At 37.3% G+C, this 14,576-nt stretch overlaps 1 long non-coding RNA gene across 1 annotated transcript; it reads right to left on the minus strand.

Moving 5' to 3' along the window:
- Window positions 1-8,750: 8,750 nt before the first annotated feature.
- Window positions 8,751-10,183, minus strand: LOC107768770 (uncharacterized). Its single transcript, XR_001644226.2, has 2 exons — window positions 9,599-10,183; window positions 8,751-9,181 (listed from the first exon to the last, which is right to left on the minus strand). It is a non-coding gene; the product is annotated as an uncharacterized LOC107768770 (long non-coding RNA).
- Window positions 10,184-14,576: the final 4,393 nt, after the last annotated feature.

Consider the following 14,576-nt stretch of genomic DNA (forward strand, 5'->3'; position numbering starts at 1 on the left):
GAAAGTTGTTAGGCATCCCTCAAGATCCACAAAAATGTGGTTCCTATAGACTCGATCATATAAGGGAGGAAAAATTCAAAGATAATTAACAAATACTCACAACTATTGCAAAGAATAAAAGAATGATCGATGTGTACTAGAATGAAAAATGATAATATTAAATATGTAATGAATTATGTGTGGATGAAGTATGCAAGTATTTTGGTATTTTTGAAATGAAATGATTAAAATATATTGACTCGTATGAAATATATGTAATGTGGGCAAGAGAATCATATTCCAAAAGATAAGCTGAGTGTAGAGTGAGTTCTAGATAAAGAATAGTAAAATATTTGAAATATATATATGTAATAATATATAGTATGTGAAAGAATAAAAAGGACATTAAAAAATGGTATTTTAGTGTAAATTGATTACTATAAAAAAAAAGTATTGTACCTAAAGAATGTATGTTAACTCAAAGTATTTGAACAAAATCTTGGACTTACAAGAATAAACTTGAAGAGAAAAATGACTCATAATTAGAGTCAACAAGTTTTAGATAGACGGCTACAACAAGAGAAAATTTATACTAAAGGATTTGAGAAAAATGGGAAAGAATATTTATTTGCACATGGATAAATAGTTAGCAAGGAATTTGATCAAAGAATGGAGGAAGAGTCAACCTCGGATAATCTTAGTGCATAATGAGTAAAGTGAAAGAATTGACTTAATGAATAAATAACTGATTTGATGGATGAATGTGATATAAGAGAATGCCTCAAAATATTTATGACATAAGAAAATTACCATACCCATATAATAAAGAAATATTTGTATTAGGAAAAAATGATCATTCAATAAGCAGTCAAAAACCATCTTTAGAGTCACGGTCTTGAAACACCACCTTTGGGCCAAGCCCAAATGACTGTAAGGCCTAAGCCTCCCAAATGACTAACTACCTCAGAAAGAATTCTTACCAAATATAGCCAAAGTTATTGTCACATAGTGAGTGAATATTAGAAGAACAACGATTTCATTTATGGCAAGATATGTATATTAAAATGTACAAAGCAAATTAATAAACGAAAATCTTTTTGGAGTTTGATTGGAAGAATTAAATTCGAAAGAAAGTATAAGGAAAAACCTTGACTTATAATTTGAAGCTAAGTGATTTAACTATACAAGATTAGTCCTAGTTGAATACATATAATGAGAGGTAACAAATTATCTTTGAATAAAAATAGTCATCAATTAACTTAAAAGGAATAATCAAGTAAAGTAGGAAAACTTATCACAAATAAGGGAGCAAGGGAAAGAAAGTTTTCACATAAATCTTACACGTGACAATAGAATGATCAAGATTTTATCCTAAAGAGTTAGTCGAATAAGTAGAACTTAGGGAGACTTATCAAGAATATATATGTAAGGAAAGAATAATTTTTCAATGAAAGACCATGTGTAAAATAAAATAAATCATTCCTATGAGTAAAATTTCACACAAGACTAAAAGGCTAATACCTTATAATCACATTGCTAGCCAAAGAATTATCCACAAAAATAAATTTGAGTGTATGAGTAGAAGGTGTTGTAAGAGTAGAGAAACATTCCATAATAATTAAATATACCAAAGTTAAACTAAACTTAAGTAAATTATTCACAAACTCAAATTTATTCAAGTTAAGCTAACTAGTCTGAATTAACTAATTAAACATGAATCAAATTACTCAAATCGATCGCGAGAACATGTCTAAGATGTAAGTACTCGATATGAACTATTATTAACTAAAGTTTAGGCGATTAGATTGATTATGTCATTCCCCGATCTCGGGGAGCGCGACCAGCACTCAACCGAGATAACCCGGCCAAGCAAGCCTATACAATGCCTTCTACCCAGACTCATCCATGAATAAAGAGAAGGTATATTTCATTAATTAGACAATGAGAAGGCTACATGAACAATCCAAATTTCATTACCGTTAGAACTTCGTTCAAGATTTTTCCAAAATATTACATTACACGTTCATAGTTTAGAAGTGGAAACATATGATACAAATAAAATATTTCTAATTTAACTTCCCAAAACAAAGTTGTCACTCACGCTATGTCTACGGAGCCTATAATAGATACAAAAGAGCAGCGTGATAGTGACGACAACAAGGCTCCGGTTATACCTCAAAATAATATACACAAAGGACAACAGATACAAGACCCCGAAATGAAATAGGGCTCATCAAGTCAGCTGAGAAAAAGGTGTGCTGCTATCACGGATCAACAACACCTGCTATGAAATCATCTGCATCCATTAAAGATGTAACGCCCCCGACAAAGGGGACGTTAATACATATAGAATAGCACTAGTATGTAAAATTAAACACCTTCTCAATAGAACGAGTAATAGTAAAAGGAGAAGGAAACATGGAATCAATAAGAGCCTCAAATAGTATCAAGGGGTCAAGTTAGGAGAAAAGTAAATTTCAATATTTTTAAGTTGGAGATCTTTAGTACCGATATACCACCATGCTTTTAGCACGGAGTCCGATCTCAGCCCGATCGGCTAAGCCATCTCACCCCGAGACATTCACTCACAACACCACCATGCGCGCGACATGGCGTCTGATCTCAGCCCGATTGGCTAAGCCGTCTCACCACAATGCCATGTGGGTCGACATCACATCACATCTTGCTAGTAATAATCTCATCCCATTTAAGGAAAAATATTTCAATACATCAATCTCATCCCATATAAGGGAAAACAATCTCATCACATCAACACGGGGATTTACCCCTCAATCACTCCTACACCGGCACGTGTAGTTTCGAGGTTAGGTTATTTTGACCTACTCTTCCTCGGTGACTATATGATACTCCCAAAGCATTTATTATTTAAAGGATTTACAACTCATTTCTTAATCTTTCACACGTCTTTCCATTTCATTGACACTAGTGGCCACAATTGTAATATCATTCTTGGTACATCGGTTGTCACGACCCGAAAATTTACTAAAGGTCGTGATGGTGCCTAACACCGCCGTCAGGCAAGCCAACGGTGATTGATCAACTTGTTTACTCATTTTATTACTTTTAAATCATAATTTCCATTAATTAAATAGTATAAAATAAAATTTATAGGGTAAATGATAATATTTACATGAACTACAATAATGAACAACCCGTAGGAACCCCCAAAACCCGATGTCACAAGTGCATGACCATCAACTAGGAAATATAACAAAATACAACATCTGTCAGGATTATAAATTAGACAGGAGAATATAAATAACTCTGATGGAAACTCTGCAGGCTGCAGATCGTAACATGGAATACAGCTCACGGTAAAGTTCCCGCAATAGTCGCGCCTTTACGTCCAAAAGACCACCAGACATATATGTACATGCACAATAAGTGTAACAAGTGTAGCATGAGTGCGTAAATCAACGTGTACCCAGTAAGTATCTAGCCTAACCCCAGAGAAGTAGTAACGAAGGGTCGACATTGACATTTACTAGTGGTCCAATAAGACAGATACAGTAGTACACAGATGTGAGGCAGAGTAAATAAACGAAATAATAAGCATAAATACATGGTAAAATCCTCCTCTCAACAATAAACTCAAGCTCTCAGCTAGTAGTTACCTCCCTCAATCGGAGTATATATATATTGGACCTCACCAGATAGGTCGTCACAGTTCAAATCAGAAAAACTCACAGATATACTGGCTTCTTGTCAAATATTACGCACGATTTCATAAGGGTATTTTAGAGAAATGCCGAGGCGTACGGCCCAAACCCATCATAATGTGTGCACTACCGAGGGTCGAACGACACGAACCATAGATACATCAATTACATTGCCAAGGCGAGCAACCCGCTCCCATGAGAGTGTGATACATAATCCTGTCGAGGTGAACAGCCCGATCCCATTATAATGTGTGCACTGTCGAGGGTCAAACGACACCAACCATAGATGTATCTATTATGCTGCTGAGGTGAACGAACTGATCTCATTAGAATAAGAAGCTTTAACGGATCCTTGACCCCACTCACGAATAGACGTGTAAGATATAAATTTTTTTAAGGAAAACGCATAGCACGGGAGAAATTCGTTAGAGGAGTACAATTATTCCGCAGCTAATCATGAAGCCCGTCAAATCTATACAATAGCAAGTCTATCACTCTACGCAAATCTAATCTCAAGTCATAACGTAAAATAAAGAAATTTAATAGGCAAGAGACAACTCAAATAGTACAGTTATAGCATGGCGGGAACCTAAGTCTACTCGGACATAACATGAATCTAGCTACGCACAAACTCTATATTGTTTGTTTTAATTAAATTAGAATGTTAACCTTTTTCTTCTTTTTCCATCATACATTTTAAGTAAAAACTAAACAGTATAAGCACATTATATAGCATAATTGTCCATAACAAAGAAAATGAATCAATATGGATATACTTACAAAATAAGAGAAGAGGATAAGAAAGAACAGAAATAGCCATCATAAAGTTGATTGATTATCTTTTACAAGTAAATATATAATTTATGTTGAAAAAATATAAAATAGTTGAAATTCTTCCTAATACGTATGAAAAAGACTACCATGAAGTGAGAAAAAACTTATGGAAATGGAAGGAATATTTTTTTTTATATATTATAGCTTATTTTTAGTGATCACTATAATAACTAAATTAATTTCTTATTATATTATTACTTTAGACATTTAGAAATAAAAAGGTTAGCCACTAATGCTACCATTATAATAGAATAGTAAAAGAAAAAGTTGTAAATTTATTTTACGAGGAGCATGATTTTTATCATATTTTATTTTTATTGTAGATAGAAATATTATAAAGTCTTACCCTTTGATAAATGAAACTTCTTATTTCCTATAATTGTTGTAGAACTTGATTGAATAACGTGCAACTAAACGTGTTCGCACAAGAATTAGACTTTTTACTCTAAAAAAATGACAAATATTTTTTCGAACTTTTACAACATATGTTCACTGGCTCAATCCGTAATATTGAATTATTTGCCATAACATGATTTTCCACAAGGGTAGTAACAAAAGAGGGAATGTATACTTAGAACTTAAGAGGATATGATTCTAATCTTTTGTACCTCATAAAATAAATATAATATAATAAAAATAAAATTAACTAACCATAAATTTTATATGATTGACGGAGAATATCGTGCAAAGCATGTTTGTCCGGAGTTCTAGAGATATATTGGATATCAATGAACCGTTTGGTGAAAAATTAATGGTTTGGAAGGTGATTTCTGTCAAGTACTACCAGTAGTTCCAAAATCGACGAAAACAGAGACCGTAAAAGCTAGCTTGCCTAAATTATACTTATGACCTCAAATAAAAAAGATTCAATTAACAAGAAATATAAAGTAAGAACAGATCCAGTATGCTCTGACGCCACTCCAACACCTCAAACTGATGCCCGTTTCTCCAAATCTAGTCAAATAATGTACAAATCCATAAATATATACTCCATTACCCATAATTAATAAATTTATAACAATCCCCAACTCCGCTCGAAAAGTCGATAAAGTCAACCCTCGGGCTCACATTCCCGGATTCCGAAGAAAATCATTACCCATAACACCACGAACTCAAATACATAATTTATTCATAATTCCATGTCCAATTTCTTGGTTAAAATAAAAACAATAACCAAATTCTATGTTTCCTACCAAAATCTCACAATTTTCATAATTTTTCATGTATTTACAAGCCCACATTCGTATATTTATATCACAACTTATAGAAATTACTTACCTCATGATTGACGATGAAAATGACGCTCCAAATTGCTCCAAGGCCGGCTCTCATGGACGAAATGAAACTAAAATGAGCCAAACCCTCGCACTTAAATAAGTCCTCTGCCCAGCGATCATCGCACCTACGGCCACTTGACCACTTCTGCGGTTCCGCAGGTGCGGCCAAAAATTCTACTTCTGTGGTCCTCCTACAGCCCTCCTGCCTTCGCATCTGCGGACCAGATTCCGCTTCTGTGGAGTCGCACCTGCGACCAGGGATCCCCTTCTGCGGAAACAACGAATTCAAACCCCCTCGCACATGCGTACTCCTTTCCCGCATCTGCGATCTCACAAGTGCGGCACAAACCTCGCACTTGCGCATCCAACCAGCCTCACTCCCTACCGCTTCTGCGACTCCTGGGCCACTTCTGCGGTCTCGCACCTGCAGCCATAACCTCGCAGGTGCGATTGCACCAGAAGCCTTAAGCTTCAACAGTTCCTCCAAGTCCAAACTCGATCCGTTTCCAATCTGATTCGCACCCGAGGCCCCCGGGACCCCGTCCAAATATACCAATGATCCCACAACACGATACGGACTTAGTCGAAAGCTCGAATCACGTCAAACAACATCAAAATTACAAATCGACAGCCAAAACCTTTCTTTCAACTTTCCAACCTTCAAACTATGCCGAACGCGTCCGAATTACACTTAAACATCCATGAATGACGCCAAACTTTACGTGCAAGTCACAAATCATGATACGAACCTATTCCAAGACTCGGAACTTCGAACGAACATCGATAACACCAAATTTCATTTCAAATCAAACTTAAGAATTTCTTAAACTTTCAAAATGTCAACCTTCCATAATAGGCGCCGAAATGCTCCTTGACCACCCGGTACTCAACCCGGATATACGCCCAAGTCCAAAATTATTATACAAACCTATTGGAACCTTCAAATCTCGATTCTAAGGTCGTTTACTCAAAAGTCAAACTTTCGTCAATTCTGACAACATAAAACTTTCGAATTTAGAATTTTCTATCCGAATCAATTTCGAACTTCGTGAAATTCAATTCCGACCACACGTACAAGTCATAATACCTAAAGTAAAGCTACTCAAGGCCTCAAACCGCCGAACGACGCGCTAGAGCTCAAAACGCCCAGTCGGGTCGTTACATCGGTCGTATTTCATATTTCATACTCACCTCTTTAACTTTCAAGTGTTACCGTAGATTATTATCAATAAGAGAATTTTTAAGTCACGACTTTAAGTACACATATGGGCAAACAAGAGTCTTAGGAACATTGGGTTTCTCTACCACGATTAAGCATGCTAGCTTGCAATTGAAACATGGTTTTTAAATCACAATACTTTTGATACATTGATCCTACTAGATTACATTCTCGGAGGGAATCATGATATGATAGGAACATTTGGAGCACATTTTGGGTACATACATCTTTCAACACAACACTCATTTTAAAATAATCAAATCTTTTAGGAAAGGCTCGGAACATGAGACATAAGAAATTAAGCCAATCACGATCACAATTTACTAGGACATCATGGAAGTTGATTCTATAAGAGGAGTTTATCCAACATATCTCGCTTTGAGTTTCCTTAAATTACTACAATGTTCCGGAAATCTTAACAACTTCGATCTATTTAGAAACATAACAAAATTGAACACAAATTATGAGGGTATTCATGGTTTCAGCTTATTTGAGCATTTTATCAAACACTAGGTATGCATTATGATTTCAAGGCCCTCCTATGGTAGATTCCTTCATCCCACAACCCAAAGTCAACCCATTCGAGCTCAACAACCTTCCCGCAAACCTTGATAGCACATACATGCATAAATAGCACTCTCACACCCAAGAATTAAACTCCCTATTAACCATCTTCTACCCCCAATTCGAAATTGAAACTAGGATATGGAACATTACCTCTTGGATGAAGAACTTGTGAGTTGTCCTTCTGGATTCTCCAACTTTTGAGCAAGGATTGATGAGAAATTAGCTTAGGAACTCCCCCTCACTCTAGAGCATTTCCTCACTCTAAAATATTATATTTTTACCTTATAAATGGTCCTTAACGTCTATATATTGAAATAGGGTCAGTTATAAAAACAAAAAAATAAACTCTCCGAACACAGCTCTGCGGTCGCAGAGTAGACCGCAGGTTAGGTGCGGCCCGCAAAATGGACCACAAAAAAGGTCCCAAAAACTGGGGTGGTCTGGTCCAATCTGCGGCTAAGTCTGCGGCCCGCATATCAATTGTGCGACTGCAGAATGGACTGCAAAATCTCCCTCCGAAAATCTTCATGTTGATTCTACGACCGATGTGTAGCCCGCGAAATGCTTATGTGATCGCATGACTGACGGCAAAACAACCCCCAAAATTGGCTCATTTCTCTGCTTCACTCTGCGGCGGATCTGCGGCCCACATAATGGTTCTGCGATCGTTTTTTCTTCAACTCTACAACGCTCCGCTCAACCTAAAAAGTCTGTACTGCAGTGAGATATTTTTACGGGGTCTTACAGATTATTTCTACAACCCTCAAATACATTAGCCTACCTCGACATCACGAAACTTCGGATTTTAGGTGAAATTTTTACGGGCCTTACAGATTATTACCTAAACATGATATTCTAAGCGTAGTTAATCTAGCACATACAAGTGAGCCTAAGCTAAGCACATAAATAAAAATAAATGCGACATCTACTAGAACTTTACTATACTATTTTCTTTTTAGTTTGTTCCCAAAAGAATGACCCTTTCTAAATTTAAAAATAATTTAGTATAAACTTACAATTCTACTCTTAATGAAAAACTTTTATAATCACACAAATACTCTGAGCCCCTTTTTGATTTGTTTAGGACCACAAATTCCAAAAGTCTTCCTTTTTTTCTTAAACTCTATGTCAGTCAAATAGGTTCACATAAATTGGAACGGAGGGAGTGATATAATAACATAAAGTAAAAATGAATTAAATGACATGTTTTTTAAATGATTTTTGTTTATAAATGTTTTTTTTGCAAAAATTGTTCTTGAATATAGTTTTTGAAAAATGGTTTAAAAATAATATAGGAGGCTCAGATATATGTAATATCCGATATTCGTCTAGACATACCAACGGAAACTGCCTCGGTAGCAACTCCGATGGCCAACCGTGTCGCCTCACATAGATTGTCGGTTCGTGTTCTCGTCTTTTTTTCTTTCCCGATGTTAATCACCATCGCCCCGTTATTTCGGGCCCAGTCAAAGAGTCAAACGGCGCGTCGTGTCCTCAAAAAATTATTCTCATCGGACTAATGTCCAATAATGTAGTTGATCCTTCAAATTAGCCATGCCAACAGTAAGAGCAAAGAACAAAACGATCTCACAACCACGAATGTATCTCATCCAATATTTTCTCAGCTGATTAACATCAACAAAAGGGAGTAACGATCAGTACAGGGTTCAAACAAAAAAGCAACAGAAAGTTTCAGCACCAATAATAACATTGACAAAGTCACGGCCTCATAAAACCAAACGAGAGGCTAAAGAGAAGTCCCAGTAGTCCAACATATCAGCAGAATAAAATAGATTATTAAGAGGGACAAAGTTAGTCATAACAGCAGCAAAAATACTACACCAAACGAGCGGCCATCACCAAAGATGTTGATAAAACAGAAAAGAGGAGCTTTGCCGGAGTTCATGATGTCGCCGGAAAATTAATTCTGGCTAGTTTTATTTGCACCACAAAAAGAATAAAGTTTTCGATCATATTTTATAGATCTGCTTTTATTAATACTGGGTTTACATAACCATATAACAGAGAAGTAAGAGAGTCACCGGAAAGCTAAAAACCGGCCAGATCTGATTCGCCCGACGGGTTTCAAACCTGCAAAATTAACGAGCCATTAGAACAGACAAGGAAAAGGAAGTGAAGAACACGGCAGTGGGGTTTGTCATGGTTGAACGACAGCCGCCGGTCATCACTTCCGGTAGAAAATGAGAGGGAGAGAGAGAGAGGCGAGGGGAAGAAGGAGAGGTCGCCGCCTGGCTGGTCACCACCTCCAGCGGCGGCAACTGGTGGTCGGCGAAATGGCAGAGACGAAAAGAGGGAAGCTTGGGCGGCTGGAACTTAGAGAAAAATGAGGAAGGGGTGCCTTCTCTAGGTTTTTTTAAATCCTTATAAAATGTAAATATCTGATGTGGGGGTGATCTTTCGGTAGTGTAGGGGGCATTTTTATGTATTGAGTGGTAGTTTGGTAGCTTGATAGGAGAAACGTTATCTATGTATTGGGGGCAAAATAACTTAGCCATTAGTTATTTTGTACAATTTTTTAGGATAACTAATATCATATTTGGTTGTCATTTTATAATTCTATATAAATAATATATGTATAAATGATGAGTCAATCTGTGTATTATTTTATGCGGGGTAGACGATAAAATAACTAATATATGTATTAGTAATACATGGATAAAATATTGAAATGACAAATTTACCCCAATTATTTTACACATATAGGCTTCCTTCTATAGATTGATTTGTATCAAACCCTTTGGAGAACAAGCATGAAGATACTGATGCCTCACTGCTAGGCTTTTTCTTTTCTCAATCTATTAGAGACAAAATTAGTAAATAATTATTTTACTTTAAATTTTTTATAATGTATATCAATTTCTAATACAACAAATCAAATATTAAAAAATAAATCACTGCGTAATTAATCCATGTATAACTAATACCTGCATAACTAATCCATGCATTACTTATTCCTGCATAACTAATACATGCATAACTAATACATGTATAACTAAAACTTGCATAACTCTAACCGGCAACCACGATGTCTTGTCACATCACGTGTGTTATCACGTCAGATGTCATGTCGCGTCAATGTCTTGTCAGATCAGATGTTAACGGGACATTTAATTTCACCAGACTTGATCCGTATTCTGAAATTAATTCTACTCGCTTCTATGCGATTAGTAGATTGTGCTGCATTGAAGGATGATTATTTAATTTCAAAATACGACTCGTAATATTAATTAAAATGCCAAATACTACAATAATATGTAGTAATTATTATTTTATTTTTTGAAAAGACAATAAATTAAAATAATATCCTAATGTTTGAAAAAATAAGACAATTATCAATGAATTGTTTGAAATTTATAAAAATTCACAAAAACTACAGTATTTAACTAATTGCAATAAAACGATAAAAATTTTCATATTGTGTAAAAATAGGAGTAATTATCAATAAATTGCATTTAAGTTAAATAATGCGCAAAAACAGCATTTTTGAATAATTGCAATAAAATGATCGAAATTCTCATATTTTGTAAAAATAAATAATTATCAATAAATTGTATTAACGCTAAATAATGTGTAAAAATTATATTTTTATCAATTTTTGATAAGGAAGCTTGTAGAATTTAATTTTTAAATTCGGAAGGTCAAAATTGACTGTCAACACCTTCAACTGCCTAGATGCGTAGGTAGTCACCCTACCGTCTTGCATCAACACCGTGCCAAGGCCAACACGTGATGCATCACAATACACAGTGTAAGACCCCGAACCTATAGGGAACACCAACACTAGGGTTATAGTCAAAGCAGTCTTGAGCTTTGAAAGCTCTCCTCACACTCCTCGGACCATCTGAAAGGACCACCCTTTTGGGTCAATCTGGTCATAGGTACAGCAATGGATGAGAAACCCTCTACGAAACGTCGATAATATTCGGCCAACCCAAGAAAACTCCGAATCTTAGTAGCTGAAGACGGTCTGAGCCAACTCTGCACTCCTTCAACCTTCTTTGGATCTACCCTGATCCCCTCCCTCGACACCACATGACCCCAAAAATGCCACCGAATTAAGCCAGAATTCACACTTGGAGAATATTGCATACAACTTCTTTTCTCTCAAGTTCTGGAGCACAATCCTCAAATACTGCTCATGATCCTCCCAGCTGTGGGAGTACACCAAGATGTTGTCAATAAACACAATGACGAATGAATCAAGATATGGCTGGAATACACTGTTCATCAAGATAGCCAAATGACATCGCAAGGAACTCGTGGTGACCATACCGAGTCCTAAAAGCAGTCTTCAAAATATCCGGATCTCGAATCTTCAGCTGATGATACCCTGACCGCAAATCAATCTTTGAGAACACTCTAGCACCCTGTAACTGATCAAATAAGTCATCAATGCGCGGTAGTAAGTACTTGTTCTTCACTGTAACCATGTTCAACTACCGATAATCAATACACATGCGCATATAACTATCCTTCTTCTTCGCACACAAAATCGGAACACCCCAAGGTGATATACTAGGCCGAATGAAACCCTTATCAAGCAACTCTTGAAACTGCTCCTTTAACTCCTTCAACTCTGTTGGGCCATACGATATGGTGGAATAAAAATGGGCTGAGTGCCCGGCAACAAGTCAATACCAAAATAGATATCTCTATCGGGCGGCATGCCCGAAAGATTTGCCGGAAATACATATGGGAAGTCTCTCACTACCAGAATTGACTCAACGATAAGAGTATCAATACTAACATCTCTCACGAAGGCTAGGTATGCACCACACCCCTTCTCAACCATCCGTTGTGTCTTAAGGAGGGACACAACCCTGCTAGGAACATAATCCAAAGTACCCCTCCACTCCAACCGCGATAAACCTGGCATAGCCAATGTCACCATCTTGGCGTGACAATCCAGAATAGCATGATAGGGAGACAACCAGTCCATGCCTAAGATAATATCAAAGTCTACCATACTAAGCAACAATAGATCAACTCTGGTTTCAAATCCACCAATAACAACCAAACACGAGAACTCAAAAGATCATGGGATATACCCAAATACAGAGCAAAGAAGGATGATACATATTGGTAAGTGGAGCCTGGATCAAATAAAACTGATGCATCTCTATGAAAAATCGGAATAATACCTGTGATAACCGCGTCCGATGCAACAAAAAAAGTAGCCCGTAGGCTTTTAATCGTCGAGTGAATGATTCGAACTCGATGCAATGTAGCCCGTAGGCGTAATGGTCGAGTGAGTGCTTGCTCGAACTCGAAAAACGTAGCCTATAGGCTTAGCAGTTGAGTGAATGATTCGAACTCGGTGCAATGTAGCCTGTAGGCATAATGGTCGAAGTAGCCCGTAGGCTTAACAGTCGAGTGAATGATTCGAACTCGATGCAATGTAGCCCGTAGGCATAATTGGTCGAATTTAACTTGATTCTGTTTGTATAATAAATCTCCAAATAGAGGAATTTTCCTTGGATATAAGATGCCGATAAAGAAGAGAACTTTCTTCGCACGTTATTACACGTGTTCATTTTCCGCGCCTGGGTTCGAGCCAATCTACATGAGCATGGTTCGTTTCGACCATTTGGCTCTTACAATTTTTCCTATTGGGACCCTTTTGTGAAATAACTCTCTTGCATCTGAAATCGATGTATTTGAGGGCCTAATGCCCCCTCAGTATTCGAGGTCGATTGTAAAGAGGACTCGGATATTGTTGTAAGTGCAGCACGATCAATGGTTGCCTCATTAAAAACCTTACCGAAAAACCCATTTGGGATAAAACAGGTCTAAGGAAAAAAGAGTGCAACGCGTGCTTTCAAGCGAAAGATCTATCTTATCCCTCGTTCGGACTTCTGCAGGGGTCAGTTTTGAAATGTAAATGAATATGGAAAGGTCGTACCTTAGCAGTAGTACCGTTTTAGATGTGATACATTCCAGCTGCTTGATAGCTGTTTGCCGTTTTTAATGCCGAGCCTGTACAATCCTTTTCCGATGTTCTCGAGCACCTGATATGGTCCTTCCCAATTCGGTCCTAATTTTCCTTCGTTCGGATTTCGGGTATTGACGGTAACTTTTCTTAACACTAAGTCCCCGGGCTTGAAATGGCGGAGCTTAGTTCTTCAATTATAATATCTTTCGATTCGCTGCTTTTGGGCGGCCAATTAGACGAGAGCAACTTCTTATCTTTCGTCCGATAGTTCAAGGCTGGTATTCATAGCCTCGTTATTTGATTCTTCCATCGTGAATTGAAATCTGGCACTGGGTTCTCCAACTTCGACTGGTATCAATGCTTCGGGCCCATATACTAAGGAGAATGGGGTCACCCCCGTACTAGATTTTGACGTCGTCCGATATGCCCAAAGGACTTCTTGTAGGATTTCTCTCCATTTTTCTTTAGCGTCGTTCAACCTCTTTTTTAGGTTTTGAATGACAGTTTTGTTCGTTGATTCGGCCTGTCCATTCCCATTGGGGTGGTATGGCGTCGATAGTATCCTTTTTATTTTGTGGTCTTCGAGGAATCTTGTTACTTTGCTGCCATCGAATTGTTTTCCATTGCCGCATACTATTTCGGTAGGTATCCCGAATCGGCATATGATATGATCCCAAATAAAGTCTATAACTTCCTTTTCTCTTATTTTCTCGAACGCCTGCGCTTCAACCCATTTAGAAAAATAGTCAGTCATAAATAAAATTAATTTGGCTTTACCGGGGGTCGATGGCAGAGGGCCGATGATATCCATTCCCCATTTCATGAACGGCCATGGGGATAGGACTGAGTGGAGTTGCTCTCCGGGTTGATGGATCATTGGGGCAAACCTTTGACATTTGACACATTTACGAACAAATTCCTTTGCATCTTTGCCCATATCGATCCAATAATACCCTGCTCTGATTATTTTTCCAACTAATGTATCGGAACCGGAGTGATTCCTGCAAGTGCCCTCGTGCACTTCCCATAGGATATAATCGGTATCTCCCGGACCCAAGCATACTGCC

The sequence above is a fragment of the Nicotiana tabacum genome, chromosome 15, assembly GCF_000715075.1.
Source record: "Nicotiana tabacum cultivar K326 chromosome 15, ASM71507v2, whole genome shotgun sequence".
Taxonomy (NCBI): domain Eukaryota; kingdom Viridiplantae; phylum Streptophyta; class Magnoliopsida; order Solanales; family Solanaceae; genus Nicotiana; species Nicotiana tabacum.